Raw genomic sequence first — 18,537 nt, 5'->3', positions numbered from 1 at the left:
CACATAAGATGTAGAGCAATAAATGTCATATCATGGATAGAATTAAAATAAAGTTCTAGAAATATAGGAATGCTAATCAAAGAAATTTAAAAAAATTCAAAGGGACAACTGTTTCTCTGAAAGTTGAACATAGGACTCTACAATGTGGCAATTAATTAATTGGACTGTAAAACGTTAGCACATTAAAATAACAGTATTACCGTAATTATGTGTAATTGAGAAATTCTAATTCTTTGCTGGGAATTAATTCTTAGCTGGCAATTTTCTGTGCAATGCAATAATAAAGAAACCAAATAAATATTTCTATAATTTTAATTAGCTAGACTTTTTTACATTCCTAGAATCTAATTTTATTATGCAGTAGAATACATAATAATATTATCTATTCATGCAAAAATAAGAACCAACAAAATGTAAGTTTCACAAAATTCTAACTTTGTTATGCTGATGCAGTCCAATCACGAAAATTTAGTTTAGTTTTGTATTCATTCTTCCAATTATTTTACCTTTACTATTACTGGAATTAAAGTTCTTAAAAAAGCGAATTTTAATAAAATTACCATGCATAATGAAACAATAAATATGAAACTCTCGTGATGTTTACATATCGAAATAAATGAATTGTTGTTTATGATTTGAGACTTACGTGAATAACAAAACTTTGAAACTTAATTTTTACCTGAAGACTAGTAAATCATAGCTCGTATATTCATTAATTGCAAAATTTTAAGACCAAATTTAAAATTCCTTTCTAAGAAAGTTAAGTAATCTGGAATTTTAGTAAAGTGTACGCCTGTTTTATTTGCATAGCGAAGAAAAACAGTTTGACATTTGCCAGCGAAGTACATTTAGAAACTATTACTTTCGTCCGTTAAAGAAATCAACACTTTAACTGCTCTCTGTAATGTTATTACAGTGCATTTCATTCTATGAACTATTTATCCCTGGAAAAGGAAAAGAAATTTGTTAAAAGCAGTGACGATAAATAGTTTACAGTTATATTTAAATTCTGTTATATAGTTTACTACTAAATTGATTTACTGACTTGCATTTGTATCCTCTGATAAAAGTATATTGAGTAAGTTTCAAGAGCATATCTAAGAACTGTAGTATATACATAAAGAACGGTAGTATATACAGTGTGAGATAAATTATTGCCAGTTATCCTTGCGCAGCGTTAACATGGGCAAACGTTCTTCGAGATGTTTAAAGAAAATTAATTTTCGGAAGCCTATAATATGATTGGCTCATTAAATAACCCGCCATTTGGTAGTTTGCTTAATTCAAGGTTTACAAGTAAGTAAACCTTGAATTAAACAAACTATTAGAAACATCTGTTTTTTCAATGCAGTATAAAATTAACCCTGAATAGCCATGAGAAAATTATAATTTATCACTTCTTATACTAGAATAAGAGGCCTCTATCAGTTCTGTTATCAACGTTAAACTACTTGCTCTTCTTTACCTTGCTCTAATTTCTATTTAAATAACCAAAAACATTATTTAGGGTTTTCATTTATAACCGTGAATCATAAAAATGAGACCAATTGTTTTAGCGTTGCTAAAAATAAACGAATTTTTGCTTTCCATTAATTCCGCTTCACGTTCTTGCGCTTTTATGGTTTTTCTATTAATATTATAGCCGGAAAATTGGCTCAGCTTTTGAAATTGTCTCAATTGTTCAGTTGCTCATTTTTTTTCTGCTTACAGTAGCTATTTTTAACTTAATTCCTCGTAATATTAAGTAATTTACTAATATATAGAAAAAATGTCCGAAACTGATATTGATGATGGTGAGGAAAATTTTGAAACATGAAATTTTGGATAAAAAGTATTTTAAGAAATTATTTGATACACAATAAAAATATTAGATTTAAAGAAAAGAGGAACTATCTTGCTGAGGTTGCTCGAAGTCATTTTCTAAGATAGCCAGGGCAATCTTTTTTGAACTATGCCACTATTCAGTTTAATCTAGGAAATTGCTCGAATTCTTGCAAATGTGTCCCTTGTACATCGTTGAGAAACATAGCCCGTTTATGTGACTATAACGATTTTTGCTAGTTTTCATGGCCTGCCCTTGATGACTCCCGAGGGCAGCGTACAACTTATCATTAGTTTTCAGAAAACTGCATTTGAAAGATATGGGTGATTTTTCATAATCTCGTCTGGAGATGTGGACGTTGAATTCTAATTCCAAGCGGGAAAAGTGTTCTTCGCATGGCGAAAGAAATAAATTACTCAGATTTTGGAGCAAATGTAAAAATTTAGCATGCCAAATCTCTCAGGAAAACTTCCTCGGTCTTATCATAGAAATGATTTATCGCTTACGCTTCAATTTTTGCACTGAAAGAGATTAATTGATATTTTATTATTTTTAATGAGAAGGAAGATTTTTAATTAAATGTTGCGAGAAAATTCTTTTTTATTTTAAAATATCTTCTTCTGAGTAAAGAAGACATTCATTTTGAATTTAACGCTAACTTGACAAGTAAATCATGTTTAAATTTATTTAAAGCTGACTTCATTAAAATTCGCTTCGATATTTATCTTGAGGATACATGTTTTCTTGCGTGTTTCCAAAAAGAAATGAAATTCGAATACTATGATTTAATTGAATTCATTAAGGAACGAATCTGTTTCCACCCAATCTTTTTCTCTACGTTAGAAATACATGTTTAAATAAACTAAGTTTAAACTTTGCATTATTCCGTGTTCTCTTTTATGCGTAACATTAAGTAAGAAATAATTTGTGGTAATTTCAGATAACACGAAAATCTTTTCTTAAAAGGGCCATAATCTGAAATTCTACCTGATTTGGTTCACGTTTCAAAATGAATACATAATACACGACCATATAAGAGGAAGTCGCGTTCGTCTTTAAATAACTGGCAAGCAAAGTTAACTATAGGTATGAGTATGATTTCTAGGTTGAGTAAAATAACGGTCTCCTACAAAATGAATCCATTGGCTATGTCTTCTACTAGCGAAATTTAAATAATGGTTCTGCTTCAAAAGTATAGATACAGGAGATTTTGAGAGATATAAAAAAAAGTTTTTTCAGAAGCTGTTAAGTATTTATTGTGCAGTCATAAACCATGAAGCAAGAAAGGTAATAAATAATTATTTGTACAGCCTAAAATGTCTGAAAACGATGCTTTATGCTTTTTTTACGCGGAAAAAATCTTCGCGTTTCTTTCCTGCGAAAATTAATGCATGTATGTTTTCTCCGAAAATGATTTTTTTAAAAGTATGAAGTGTGAACTGTCTCAGACCAAAATACGAATACATTTGGCGAATGTAACCAATGATAGCTTTATAGAACGCGCTCGAAATTAATTTATAGGCAACGTAAATCTATTTGCATGTTTTATTTTTTGCATCATATCATCAATCTATGCTAATAGGATGCGTAAATCTGTTTATTATTTCAATTTATATTCTTAGAGTTATATCTGCGTCTTCATTAATGAAATGTTGCAACTAATATTCTCACATCAGATTCGGAGACTATTGGCAAGCTGTCATATATTGTACCTGAGTGATTACTGTCTTTTTATACTGAATCAGCGGTGCTTTACTTTTCTATATTAATATTTTCCTCAGTTTGTCATAGTTTTTGAGATCAATTCTATTAATCTCTGAATTTTTTCGGTAGGCGGTTTTGCAAATGGTCTCATTTTGCAAGGCATTTTCCTTTTACTATAGCTAGACTTTATATGCATTACTGTAGTTGGTTCTGTTCATCAGTTACTTAGAGATGAAATGTATTTCCTATTAACCCACTATATTCGAAGTGTTATGGCAAAGAGAGAATGCCGGTATCGCATATACTACCTAAAACTCATGCATTGTTCGTAACAAGGCAAATTCTTCAAAACCTTCTGCACATTACAAACAAATGAATATATAAATGAAAATAAAATTAAAGAAAAATTAGAAATCGGAGAACATTAGATTGCATGATAACATCTCAAACGTTTTACCGTTTCATTTCCAAAAAGTCAATAACAAAGTGCAAAGAATTTTAAAAACATGAAGATCAAAAGATTAATAAGAAACTGCAATATGGTTTTGGTGCCCAGATTTCATTCAGTCTTCTGAAAGAAATTTAGGAACAAGTTATTTTGCAATATATCATTGTCAAGCATTTATACTTACATCAACCATGTCATCGATAATGACATATGTTTACATCGTTTCATTTGCTCTTAACTTAAGAGATCCAAGGTTTTATAAAACCATTTTCAAAATTTAATTTCTAAAACATCAGCAACTGAACAAGAACTGTATATGAAAAAAGCGCGGAAATAAAAAAATGCGCGAAATCCAAAATTAGATTTTTTTATTAATTTTAAAGTGAAATATTGTTTTTTGTTCTTTAAAAGTGATCTTCTTTAATGACCAGAGCTGAATGCGAAATATGAGAATACATTTTAAATTAATAAATGTAGAGATTTTAATTTACGAGCATGCCGTTCTCATTGATTTATGTTGAGATGGAATTCAAAAATATTCAGGAATAGCGTTTCAGCTTTGTTAAAATGTAAAATAAATTTATATTTAACTCTCAGAATGTAGTTACGTTGTATTCATTAGTAGTTGATGTAGTATTAGCGCTTTAGAAATTAATGATAGAAAATGTAAAATCACATATTTAAATGACTGGCGAAGCCAAATGGTAGGATATAATTGCTATCATTTTATATTGTCGTAAATTACTCTACGCAACTTTTACTTGTGTGATTTTGTAATAAATGAAGGACTTCCTATTTATTCAAAAATAACTTAATTTATTTCAATAAATTCAATATTCACTCAAGTACTAGATTTGCAGCATATAATTTTCTCAGATGGTAATACCTTTTTTATTTTGCCAGAAAATGTGACCTGCAAACTGAAAAATATAAATAAATAAGTAAATAAATAAAAATAGAGAAAATAAAAAAAGAGAAAATCTGAAAGATTTCAGATTTTAAATGAAGTCCAAAAGAGCCTTTTTTTAACGTTTTGTGGGTTACCTTTATTTATTAAATATTCCACTTAAACCATAAAATTGAGTTCAATAGCAATGTCGCAAAATAATTTTAAAATGAGCATATCTTTAGAATTTCCGATACAGAGTTCCGCGCGCTAGAGATAAAAATGTTCCCCCTCCCCGTAGAGTGTTGCCATTTGTCGCTTTTAAATCTTTGAGTTTGTTACTCAAAAAATTCGTTAAAGTTTTAAAAAATATGAAATCGATAATAAAACAAATTCCAAATTTTAAATTTTGTTTTCCACATGCCCATATTCGTAGGAGGATTACGTCATTCAAAATTCGATGTACCGTTGTTTTATCACAATGCGAGAAATATACATACATTTATGCAGATTTTTCATTATTTAATTTCTTCAAATATAATGCAGGACTCTCACATTTGGTGGCACAGATTGAAAAGTGAAACGGACATTTATAGTGATTCAACGAAAAATCGCAAAGCGAAAACAATAGTCCTTCAGGGACAAAGACCCTTTGGACTAATAATAATAAAAAAAAATAATTAAATTAAAAATATATATTTGAAAACGCTTTTGAAGATGCTTCAAAAGATACTTAAAAATACCTTATTTTCTTCTATTATATTTCCTTTTGTGTTCCAGATTAGTAGTTTTCCATTTACTGCTGCGTTCGTTACATTTTAAATAATAGCTCGCATAATAGAAAAGGAGAGAACCCTTTTTAGAACTTTCTTTGACCTTATAATTCTTGACGTAACATTCAGACGTATATTAAAAGTGATCATATTTCAGTTATATATCCCGTGAAAATAAAATACTGAAATATGATCTAATTTCAAAATAAATTTTAAACAATAAGATTAATGCTGCTGAAATCTTTGCTGGATAAAAATGTCTAGTTAAAACATGTGTAATAAGAGAAACTGACATTATAGAAAACTCTCCTCTTCATCTGATTTTGGATAAGAATAGATTTTTAGTTGCATAGATAATCACATGCTTCGTTTTCAAAACTGATTTATGATTACATCTTCTCAATGCTGAAGAGAAAGTATGGTGCGCCCATGTAGTGATAACGGTGCGGGAAGTTTACGTATGGTGTTAAAAAGTAGGCATGATAAATAATTATTTTTCTAGAAAGTATTATAGTTCCTAGTAAGTTCTATTTGAACGAATAATAGAAAAAATAAACAAAAATTGAATGCCAAGTTTCCAGTGACTAGATAAGTTTAACTAGAAAAACAAATTTTATAGTTTAAAATAATTTTGCGAAAATTGTTTACGTCTCTTGTTAATTATTTTAATTTGTAAATGTTACGCATAAAAAAATTGGCCTGAGTCAATCTTTTTGATACTTTATCTTTCAAAAAAGGAGAGGATCGGAAGCAGGCCCTTTAAGAGAACCAGGCTTTTGAATCGGCTACCTCCACCTCTACAACTTTGCATCATGCCTATAATAAGAAACTGAACACTAATAAGTTTGGATATGATCTTATGTCCATTTTGTTTTCAAATAAGGATATTAGGTGGCTCAACTCTTAGATTTGTCGCTGCTGCTACGGTGATTAATTTCAACGTACTTAAAAATACATTATTGATTAATTTTCATAATATTTGCTTTCAGATGAATTAAAGGAAAGGAAAACATTATTTTTTAATTAAAAGGATTTCTGTAATGAGTGTACAAGGTATTTGAACGCTCAAATATCATTGAATTTAGAAAAACAATTATTTACACATCCAATTAATAAGCTCTCCAAGAGGTCGGCTAGAATTACATGGGTATTCGTTTTAACCACATATTACATAAAACCCAATTAAATTCCAGAATGTGTGTTTAATCATTAACACACTGCAGAGTTTTCGAACATTTCGCAATGCAAATAGGAAAAAATAGCGTAGAACGAAACTTTTAGTCTTTTTAATACCAAAATAGAACCACCTAGTTATCTAGAGAAAAAATGCATTTCATCTTCAAATTTAGGAAAAAGTTATTTTGCAATATATCATTGTCAAGCATTTATACTTATATCAACGATGTCAAGATAATGACATACGTTTACATCGTTTCATTTGCTCTTAACTTAAGAGATCCAAGGTTTTATAAAACTATTTTCAAAACTTAATTTCTAAAACATCAGTAACTGAACAAGAACTGCATATGAAAAAAGCGCGGAAATATAAAAATGCGCGAAATCCAAAATTATATTTTTTTATTAATTTCAAAGTGAAATATTGTTTTTTGTTCTTTAAAAGTGATCTTTTTTAATGACCAGAGCTGAATGCGAAATATGAGAATACATTTTAAATTAATAAATGTAGAGATTTTAATTTACGAGCATGCCGTTCTCATTCATTTTATGTTGTGATGGATTTCAGAAATAGCGTTTCAGCTTTGTTTAAATATAAAATAAATTTATATTTACAAACATTTTTTTATCCGTTCTGTATCTAACCTTTATAATTAGGCTTCTGATAAATGATTTGGGGAACTGAAATTAAAAAAAAATTACATATCCTTAAGATTGAATATTTCTCTTGTATAAAATTAATTTTCTTATTATTAGAAATCATTCTGAATGAATGCTTAATTCTATAAACTGTTGAATTCTGCGTAGATTAAGTATTACTTTTGATGGAAAAAAATCATAATCGTTTTAATTATTCCATCTTAAATTACCTTCGCATTAATTCACATTAAGCGACTTAAGTGATTAATTCAGAGTGAAAATTTGATATAATTCGTAATGTTATCTTACACAATTATTATTTATTATTGCAGTGATCTATGTGTTGTATGATAGCTTACAGTCCCAGTCAGTTTTGGTCATTTGCAGAGGTGCAGAACGTTATCCACTATACTAACAACAAGTAAAAGTGCACGAGGTGCATGTGCGTTATTCAAATTGGTAAGAGTACTTTTAAAGAAAAATAATCAAGTGCGATAAGTTGTTTTGTGTATATCATCTAACTTGTCCGAGTGTAACACCAGCTCTGAATCTACCAACGGCCAAGCGGTAAAGTCGCTGATCACTAGTAATTTGGTCCGGTTTCGAATCCCGGCGGACGGCCTGCGTGGGCGTTTCTGTTGTTTTCTTCATATGTAAATGTGTATACGAGCCAGTTTCCATTTATACGTCTTCCACAAAAGCATCCTTTACCTCAGGCAGATAGCCCTCGAGTATTATGCCATAATGAAATAAACCAAACCATATCATGTCCACGAATTTTATCGTGTCCAAGAGACTAGGGTTGTTCCTTATATTAATTTCCATCTCGGGCGTCTTATAAATGCCAGTATAAATCATCACCTAGCTCTATCCCAGTTTCGGAGAAGAAACCCCTGGAGTATGAATTCAGCGGTGGTCTCCCGTCCTTACCCACCCCAATCGTTTTCTTTTTTTTTTTTTTTTTTTTCTTTTTTTTTTTTCTTTTTTATTTATTTTTATTTTATTTTATTTTATTTTATTTTATTTATTTATTTATTTATTTATTTATTTGAGAGGACAAGCATTGATTTATTACTTTTGTCTTTCTTTGTTAGTAACGAATTAACTTTAAAAATAAGTAACCCTTTTCCACTGAAAAGATAGAAACACATTTATCTTAATTTTCTAGAATTTGAAACTATGGGAGTAAATAATATTCGAAAATGGGAAAATAAATCTTGTGAGAGAGAATACTCTAATATTATAAATGTTGTTCAGTAGTTTAAAAATAATTTTTGAGTACTAAAATATTAATCCAATGGACTCTACTTCCAGCCCTTTCCCTTTTTTGGATAATCATATAGTTGCAAAAGAGCTTGAATTTTTGAACTAAAATCAACCATTTTATTATTGCCTAAGTTACTATTTAATTGATTTACCTCATTTTATAAAAAATAAAATACAATTTATAAACTAAAACAAAATAATAAAAAAGTCTTAAATTATTAATTTCAATAATTAAAAAGTACTTAGTATGTGCTTATTAAATGAAATCTGTCTGTTTGATGTTTCATCTTTAAGTTAATCTCTAACTTTCCTTAATCAATTTGAACTTTTATTTAGATAAATCAAGTACTCAATTACCAAACAGTTTTCATACATTGCAGCCAACATTGTGTCTTTTACAACAGACCCTTAGAAACATCTCAGTAACTTTACGTTCAACTGCATTCAAGGTTTTTTAAATTCAATGCTTTAACGTTTTGTTTTTGTATAAATGTTTTTGTTTAAAATATGGTTAGTGAGACATTTTAATCATTTATGAAAGTTAAAATAAAATGACATACGTGCGCATACACTGAAATGTCAATCCTAAGTAAACTTCGCCGATTTCAGGAACATTAGAAATATAAATGAACTGCCAAGACGGCAGTCCTGGCAGTTCATTTATACGTCGAGGGTTACGCATGAAAAAATATGCATTTGGCATTAAAAGTTACAAAACATTATAATTATTTAAAGAGAGCCGTATTATAATCGTAAAAACAGACCTTTATGGGAATTTAGAACGTGTTGTAGCATACTGGAGCAAATGCCTATCTAACCGGAGAAGACATAATGTGCTGGTACAGAAAGGCTGCTCCCCATATTTAAAGCTGTAGAATATTTTCACCATTACCTCTAAACCAGAAATTTCTGCTCCGCACAGATCATGCATTGTTGATGTGGCTATTAAATTTAAAGAATCCTGAAGGCGAAATAACCAGGTGGGTACAGAAGCTTCAGGAATCACTATCATCCCCGGAAAGGATCGTCACATAGAAATGCAGACGTTCTGTCTAGAAAGCCCTGCCTAAGAAGCTGTCGACATTGGCCCAGGGTTGAAGCGAGTTGGTTAATTCGGTCGTATGTCTAGTTACAGCTTAAACATTGGCTTACCCAGCCCCCTGAAATGGCAAAGAAATCAGAAAAGACCAGTTGGAAGACCGTGACATTATATCCATAATTGTCTGTCCATAATTGTCGATTCCTCAAACATGAAACTCACCTGGCAGGGCATTTCGATTTATAATCCTACGTAAAAACAATATTGGGCTGCCTGGGACTCCATATTCGAAACGGCGGTTTATTACGGAAGTTCGAATCGGGCGATGCAAAAGTATTCTGATGGCACTATACTTCCAAGATCCCGGAAGTTCTTAAACAATTACGTAGCAGTCCCACAGATGGCAACTTCGGAATATTGAACATTTTACACTGAGTTCGAGAGGGCTTCTACCACATTGTAGGAGTGGCTTTTGAGCGCATCGCCTTTGACATCCTAGGACCTCTATCACGAACTTTTTATAGCAATAAACTGATCCTCGTTGTCATTGATAACTTTACGTAGTAGCCTAAAGGTATCTATCCCCCAAATCAAGAGGCTGTCAAGGCTAACAGAGGTAACGATACAGCATTTCCACTGTAATTAAAGAACTACGCAAACTACTCGGCATAAAAAAGAACAAATGACACCGTTATACACTGAAGTGACAAAAGTCATGGGATAGCAATATGCAAATATACAGATGGCAGTAGTATCGCGTAGAAAATGTATAAATGCAAAGTGCTTCGGCAGGGCTTTCATTTCTGTTCAAGTTATTCATGTGAAGAGGCTTTGACGCGATTATGGCCGCACGACGAGAATTAACAGACTTTGAACGCGGAATGGTAGTTGGAGCTAGACGCATGGGTCATTCCATTTCGGATATCGTTAGGTAATTCAACATTCCGAGATCCACAGTGTAAGGAGAGTGCCGAGAGTATCTAATTTCAGGCATAACATCCCACCATGGACAGCGCAGTGGCCGACCACCTGCACTTAACGACTGAGACCAACAGAGTCTGCGTAGAGTTGTCAATGTTCACAGACAAGCAACACTGCGTCGAATAATCGCAGAAATCAATGTGGGACGTACGAGGGCCGTGTCCGATAGGACAGTGCAGAGAAATTTGTCTTCCTTGGGCTATGCCAGTAGAAGACCGACTCGAGTGACTTTACTGACAGCACGACATCGCCTGCAGCGACTCTCGTGGGCTCTTGAGCATATTGGTTGGTCCCTAAACGAATGGAAAACCGTGGCGTGGTCAGATGAGTCACGATTTCAGCTGGTAAGAGCAGATGGTAGGGTTCGAGTGTGGCGCAGACCCCACGAAGCCATGGACCCAAGTTGTCAACAAAGCACTGTTCAAGCTGGTGGTGGTTTCATAATGGTCTGGGCTGTTTTTACATGGCATGGATTCGGTTCTCTGGTGCAACTGAACCGATCATTGACTGGAAATGGATACCTTCAGCTACTTGGAGATCACTTACAGCCATTCATGGACTTCACGTATTCAAACAACGATGGGATTTTTATGGATGACAGTGCGCCATGTCACCGGGCCACAATTGTTCGCGATTGGTTGAAGAACATTCTGGACAATGACAATTTCGGCGAATGATCTGGCCACCCAGATCGCCCGACATGAATCCCATCGAACATTTATGGGACATCATCGAGAGGTCAGTTCGTGCCCAAAACCCTGCACCGTCAACACTTTCACAATTATGGACATCTATAGAGGCAGCATGGCTCAATATTCCTGCAGGGGACTTCCAACGACTTGTTGAGTCCATGCCACGTCGAGTTGCTGCACTTCGCCGGGCAAAAGGAGGACCGACAAAATATTAGGAGGTATCCCATGACTTTTGTCACTTCAGTGTATCTGTAGTCAAAGACGGCATATGATAGAGATGTTTAATCGAACCATATTTGACAAACTCTCGCTGTTGTTTTCCAGAAACTGGCCTATAGCAGTGAATTCCACGAGACTACCGGCTATTTCACATCCCACCGATCCGGACCTTCGTCAGTCTTGTGATATTTTATGTTCTTGTCCTCCGGAGACACTATCTTCACTTAAGGAGTACATTGGAGTACTCCAGGCATTATTTAAAGTGGTGCACAATTATGCACGAGAGCGGAAACGTTTAGCGACGGAGAAGATATAGATCCAATACGACACAACAGCTATATGACATCGATTCAACGAAGGTGACAAGATGTGATTATGGAATCCGATTCTACGGAAAGGACTTTCTCCTAAACTACAACCGCCGTGAGATTGTCATTACACAGTCCTAAACAGGTTATACGACGTCGTAATTCAGATCCATTAGTCATCAAATTTCTAAGCCTAAAACCGTTAATTTACGACAGTCTAGTCCTTTACTATGGCAATAGTATGTCGTGACGATAGTGTGCATTATGTAAATAAAAAGAAATCTGAAAGGTTTCAGATTTTAACGGCCACCGGAAAGGTCTTGTTAAGATTTTTTACTCTCTCGCTTATCTTACAGTTTGCAAATCAGCTATAACACACCTTCTACTAACTCACATGTTTTTTTTAGCTTAATTATGAAGCATAATTTTTTTCGTACCTACATCATATCGCACTTACGCAATTCAACTGAAAAATTACAAAAATTTAAAAAACAGTGTATCAGTATACGTTAGAACTATCGATGCAGCGTTAAGTGTTAGAATACATTTACCTGTTGGTTTTCAGTCTTTTGTCAGTTCATCATATAATTATTAAATTTTTTGCTAAGGTGGCATTACAAAACTTTCTGCCTTTTTTGCCTTTTTATTATTAACGTTATGTGTGTTTTCTTTATTTATTAAATTCCACGTTCTCGGCACTTATAACCACATAAATTTCTATTCAATAGCAAAATCACAAAATAGTTAATAGAGCATATATTTAGAATTCCCGATAGACAGTCTCGCCCGCTGGAGACAAAAAAGTTTTATTTCGGTCAGTGTCGCTTTGAAATCATTGATTTTGTCAATCAAAAATTTATTAAAGTTGTACAAAATATGAACTGGATAATAAAACAAATTCAAAATTCGGGCTTCCAGGTACCCATGTTCTGGTGAAGGACTAACTTATTCTAAATTTGATGGTTCTGTGTACCGTTGTTTTTTCACAGTGCGAGGAACATGCATTCATTCATGCAGAGTCTTCATTATTTAATTTCTTGTAATATAATACAGTACGGTGACATCAATTTCAAAAGTGATATACCGTTTTTAGTGATTCAACGCAAAATGCCGTTTCGAGACTAATATCGCATTTGGGACTAACGTTCCTTTCTGGCTAATAACCAATTAAAACCATAATCCTACGTGTATATATATATTTGTAAATTCATACATTTAATCATTGGTTTAGTGTTGGATCTTTCATATGTTATTTATTTTAATTATTATTTTCGTATTGTATTGATTTGTCTTAGTTGTACGTATGGCTTCCTGTCCAGGAATTGTACTGCCCAGGATGTACAGTTCTTGGAAAAGGGACAATATTACGAATTTTGTATATCTGTGAATAATATTAGAGAAATTGTATGTGTAGTATCCTTTGTATAATGTAATATAAAATCCTTGAAAAATGGAGTTTTGAGGGAAAAATATTTTTACAGGAGCAAGTTCATTTAGCATTTAGGTAAATGGCTATCATTGCCAATTTGGCGAGGGTTTTTAGCAATTAGTTTTTGCAAATTTGGCGAGGAATCGCCAAGATTCGGTAAACTTGAAGACAATTTGGTCGCAGTTTGGTCTGTTCACTATATAAACTGTAATTGTTACAGTAAGTGAATAACTGTAATTGATCCCTACATGTAACTGTATCTATATCTGGCCCTTATATGTAACTTTAGCCGTATATGCCCTCCAGTAATTTCAAGAAATGGAAGGCGCTAGAGATTTCTCGCTGCGCGGTTTAAAAATATATAAGCTCACAGAGAACATCACTATTCAGTTGCTGTTTAGTTTAGCGTAGCTTTCGGTGTATTGAGAGATCTCCATCGAAGCTTCGCCTTTTAGATGCGCTTTGACTTGCGTTATATTTAAATTTGATTTTATATTTGATTTGCGTCTCGGTAGGTTGGAGTGTTGCCACTGATGTATGATGGTAGTTTAGAGTGTTGCCACTAATGTATGATGGTAGTTTAGAGTGTTGCCACTGATGTATGATGGTAGTTTAGAGTGTTGCCACTGATGTATGATGGTAGTTTAGAGTGTTGCCACTAATGTATGATGTCATGTAAGGTGCTTCGTTTGTCAAAATGAGTTTTATCATATTCTGTTATCGGTGTTCTGTGTGCGTTCAATCCATTACGAAATCGTACGCACGTAACAATACTGTAATCCTCATTTAAGTATATGAAACGGTATTTATGTATATACATGATACTGCAAACATTGAAATTATGAATTCTATTAGATAATCTGTTTATACATTTCCGCAAAAAGTATTACCTGACCTGTCTTCTGCGCATTAAAGATTAAGATTTAATCCCTCAGTTATTAACGATATAGATATTAAAACCTGATGTTTAATACAAAATCTTCAGAATGGGCTTGCGAAATTGGGACAAAAATTACTATCATATTATTTCATCGATAATTAGTGTATTTATTTAATACAGAGAATGAATAATTTTGAAGCAACAGTGGCGAAATTATTTTATTTAGGTCTTGCAATAAACATTTCTCTTGAGCAGCAATGATTTTGAATTTCTCACAATGTTAAATATACTTACTGAAAACAATAAGCATTTCTAAGGTAATGTGTAAAATAAGTATTTCTAAAGTAATATGCGTAATTACCAATTTCGAGCATCACGTAAATTAGCGAAATTAAATTACATAATATGTTACAAAAACAAGCAACGTTTTCTAAAATGATAACTCAAAGTCTGATTTCATTGCAGCTTACTATATATTAAAGTCATTATCGACTTTTTAGGTTTAATACATTTTAAATGTTTCTGCAAAACATTCAAATTCTTTACAGTACAAATGCTTATGATGTAATAATAACTACAGACTGTCTACCGCTTTTATTTATACGTGTCGGGATTTCGAAGATAAATAAAACTTTTTTTTGAGAAGCAGTTTAAAGTTGAAAAAAAATATAAAAAATAAATAAAATGAAAACTCAAGGAAGTAGGTCAACAATAACGGGAGGGGGAGGAAAAAATAAAGGTCTCTCCGTTTGTTTCAAAACAGCGATACGTCAAATAAGCTATTGCACCCTTGACAGAAGGCATACGAAACGTTATCTGAAGACCGAAGAGCAGATAAATATTTAAATTTCGCTTCGTCGGACACATGAAAAAGTACAAGGCATTTTTTCATTCTTTTCTTGGTGTCTTTTGTCTTTCCGACATTTCTTTGAAAGAAAAGAAGAATTGATGGTAAATAGAAATATTTACTCCTTTAGAGGATGGGAATATTTTAGCTGCAGACTTTTCTTCATCTTAGCACAGTCAACTACCAATCATACGAAGTCGAATTAACGAGCCCTCTCTGAAAAAAGCGTTAAGCATGTTTATTAAAGAACTATAAAAATATTATTATGCAAAACCTGAAAGCTTTCAGATTTGAAATTACGTCCAAAGGGGCGTTTTTTTAACGTTTTGTGTGTTACCTTTATTTATTAAATATCATATTCTACGTACTCAAACTATAAAATTCAGTTCAACAGCAATATCGCAAATTAATTTTAAAATAAGCATATCTTTTGAATTTCCGATACATAGTCTCTCGCGCTGGAGATATTTTTTTTTTTTTTTTTACAATGTTGTCATTGCTCGCTTTGAAATCGTTTAGATTTTTAATCAAAAATTTGTTGAAGTGTTACAAAATATGAAATCGATAATGAAACAAATTTCAAATCCAGTGCTCCCGCATGCCCATATTCTATGGAAGGTTAAGTTATTCAAATTTTGATGGCTCTATGTACCGTTGTTTTTATCAGAATGCGAGAGACATACACACATTTATGCAGTTCTTCGTTATTTAATTTCTTTAAATATAAGACAGGGCGATAATATATGGTAGCAACGATTTGAAAAGTGATACAGCTGTTTAAAATTTTCGACGCAAAATGAAAAAACGAAATTAATAGTCCTTCAGGGTAAATTGTCCCGTTGGACTAATAACTGTCATCGTAAGACAAAATTGCCTGGGTGAAATTCGTACATAAAAAGAAATATGGGGGGAAAATAAAAGCGATAGTAAGTGGTCGCCTAGTGTTTCGGAATTGTTTGCATCCACAGTACTTATTTAGTTTAATTCTTTAATCGAAACCCTCTATAACGAAGTCTTATAGAAAAATCATGTGCATTGAAAGCATCCAATCAGAATCCCCTTTCCACGTATAAAATAAAATACCTTCGCATTATTTCATTTTATCTTGACCTTCACATGTCTTTGTTTTCTAAGCAAAGACTCACGTATAAAATAAAATACCTTCGCATTATTTCATTTTATCTTGACCTTCACATGTCTTTGTTTTCTAAGCAAAGACTATTCGAGACGGGTGTAACACCGAACTCAGGAAGAACGAAGACGATTGAACCAAAAAGCCTGCTTAAGTTCTCAGATTCAATTCGAGTTCTTCTATTGAGCTACCAGACAGAAAACTATTCAAGGTTGATGCTATGATAGAAATTTCGAAATTTTCGCTATGTTCGGAAACATGTAACAGGGAATCTTATCAGCGTGCTTTACAGTTTATCCTCATTTTAATGAATGCAAATTTTTTTGTCTTTATTGATTTCTTTTGTTTGAGTATAAATGTTCTTTATAATAAGTCTATTCTGAGAATAAGGCCTTTGCATTGTTTAGATCTTTCGGAAGACATCGGATATTATTTATAAAAGCTACTGAAATCTCGCATATTCAGTATTTATCTTTTTAAAAACTTTTCTTATCAGTCAAAGAAGGCGAATAGTCTTCTTTGTCTTAAATTCCGTTACAGAATTTATATTTAAAATTATATTTAATTCACTTTCAAAAGAATCTTAAGAGTGTTTTAGGAACCAAAGAATAAAAATTAATTTAATAAAAAGTAATTTAAATACTTCGGAACTTTATTAATTTTCGTTTGCCACATGGAAGCAATCTATGGCTCTTACCTTTTTGTGCATCTATCATTGGCAAAAGATATTAGAAAATTCTTCCACTCTCTGCTGCATTCATTTTATTAATTTGAAGATATGAAGTTCAAAGGTTTGTATTCCATTAGCGTATTTAAATATTTTTAGATGTACAGCATAAAACAAATGAACATGTCAGCACAAATGAAGACTCTCCAGTCAACATAACTTTAAAATCTTCATTTTCTTTCCTTGATGGTTACAGTTGAGGGAGAATACGGTCCCAGTTTTTTTTTTTTTTTTGTTTTGTTTTATTTTTAGTAATATACTCAAGTAAAAATATTATCAAAATAAGATTAAAATAAATTTCAGTGACAACCACTTTCAATTATACGGAGAGAACTACACTATAATGAATTGTGAGTAAAAATAAATCGAAAATATATGAAAAGAAACCTATACAGGTTTTTTATATATATTCATTTTTGATAAACGTAGAAATAACTTACACATGAAAAGGTTTCCAAGGAAGCAGACTGAGAAAACTTTCACTCGGTCCCAGCCAAAAAAAAAAAAAAAAAAAAAACGAAGAACAGCCTCTAAAGTGCTCATACATTTGTGTATTACATAAATTTGATGAACACAGTTTCATTGTCTCTTTTTCTACATAAGAATAGAAATAATCTTACTTTTTAAAAGTTTTATATTTTCCTTAGGACGTATCTGCGTTTGTTGAGAGTAACGTTCATTGATTTCATTTAATTTTATTGTTAACATAGCATTTTAAAATATTTAAAATGTTTACATTATATATAGTTATAAGCGTGTTTATACAATAATTTTGTTAAATGTAGACTAATACTGTAAATTAAATTACTGGAAGAGTAATATGTTATTGAAAAATTATGTAAAATCACATATGAATCCTTCTGTTGGGAAATGCAAATCGTAAAATTTATCATGTTATGCGATGCGGCAGTTCAAATCTTAAACATCAGCAGTAAGTTAGCATCTGTCTTAGTGACAGCTCTGGTGAATTGGCAGTGTCGTATCTTTCTTTACTGAACACCGTTATCATCACAGCTCGCTGTAGATTAGCTTTGCAACCTTCTTCTCGAAGTCTGGTGCTTACTTCGTCACTTTTAAGAAAGTTTCCTTATCTGTTTTAAAAAGAAAGTGGCTGAAGTCATTTTTCTTTCGCTTCGTTTATCTTTTAACTCATCTACCACGGAAAAAAAAATATACATTCCGGAGCTTTAATCAAACTTTAGTTTCAGCCTCTATAAAAACAGTATACATTTCTTCATCTCACTATAATTACCAGAAAATTTTTAAGGCAAATATTTCTGTATAAAAAGTCAAGCATTTTATAATTAAATACGAAGTTATGGCTAAATGAGTATATTAATGCTTCATGTCTACATCGTATGATGCAGTTCTGTAACGTTTACGGACTCTGTGAATGGACGACAGCGAATGGGTGGCATTTACAGACTCAGTGAACGATTAAAACTTCTGAACACTGATAATTTGTCCCTGGTTCAAACTCTGGGGAATAAGCTGGCTGCATGGGTGTCTTTCGTGGTGTCACGTGTAATGTGAATACGCTTCAACAATCTAATGAGAGTAAGAATGTGG

This window comes from Stegodyphus dumicola, chromosome 5 (genome assembly GCF_044657685.1).
Source record: "Stegodyphus dumicola isolate Sdum_Otavi_A_Nest chromosome 5, ASM4465768v1".
NCBI lineage: Eukaryota > Metazoa > Arthropoda > Arachnida > Araneae > Eresidae > Stegodyphus > Stegodyphus dumicola.
The sequence above is the reverse complement of the archived record's forward strand: the minus strand, read 5'-3'. Positions refer to the sequence as shown.